Raw genomic sequence first — 1,068 nt, 5'->3', positions numbered from 1 at the left:
AACCACAGTGAGATATCACACCTACTAGGAAAAACAGAAATGGTTGGGTTTTGGAAAAGTTACACACATTTAGTGGGATTGCAAAATGGTGCAACCACTATGTAAAACAGTAAGGCAATTTCTCAGAAAATTAAAAATAGAACCACTATATGATCCAGAAATCCCACTTCTGGATATATATCCAAAAGAATTGAAAGCAAGGTCTCGAAAAAGATTTTTGAACACCCATGTTCATAGCAACACTATTCACGATAGCCAAGAGGTAGAGGCAATCTAAATGGGGTTTATACATACAATGAAATACTATGTATCCTTAAAAAGGAAGGAATTCTAGTTACATGCTAAAATGTGGATGAACCCTGAAGAAATTATGCGAGTCACAAAATGACAAACACTATATGATTCCACTTACATGAGTTATCTAAAGTAGTCAAATTCATAGATATAAAAAGTAGATAGTAGATTAGTGATTGCCTAGGGCTGAGGGGAAATGGAAGATAACTGCTAATATGTTTTTTAGGAGGTGATTAAAATGTTCTAAAATCATGATGGTTGAAAACTCAGAATATATTTAAAAATATTTAATTGTACACTTTAAATATACAAATTCTATGATATGTGAATTATATCTCAATAAAGCTGCTAAAAAAAATTAAGGGAATGCCAAAAACACAGTAATCAAGATAAATAATAGTTTAATGCAAGATTTTAAAAAATTAAAATGCAAAGCCAATCCACTCTGAGCAAATATCAAAATTTTAAATGAAGGTCTGCTGCTGTTGTTTGTTTATGACCTTGCATTATTGTGCAATGAAAAAATCATTTCCAAACAGCCCTGGTTTCAGAGCAGCACAGCTATGGTGTTCTTCCCATTGAGCATGTTAACGTGGGTTGACAAAGGTGTACAAAAACATTGAACAACAGTGAGGCTTTATATATAGTCATTGTGATGGGAGGAGCTTTTAACTTTCTTCTACTTGATTAAAAATATGAGAAAATATGTTGAAAAGTGTAGAAAGGGGAGCACATTTTCCTTTTGCTTCAGGGGACTCCCACAGGAGCTAAGAA

The sequence above is a fragment of the Pteropus vampyrus genome, unplaced genomic scaffold (genome assembly GCF_000151845.1).
Source record: "Pteropus vampyrus isolate Shadow unplaced genomic scaffold, Pvam_2.0 Scaffold153, whole genome shotgun sequence".
In the NCBI taxonomy this organism is placed as follows: Eukaryota; Metazoa; Chordata; class Mammalia; order Chiroptera; family Pteropodidae; genus Pteropus; species Pteropus vampyrus.
Note: the sequence above shows the minus strand (reverse complement) of the source record.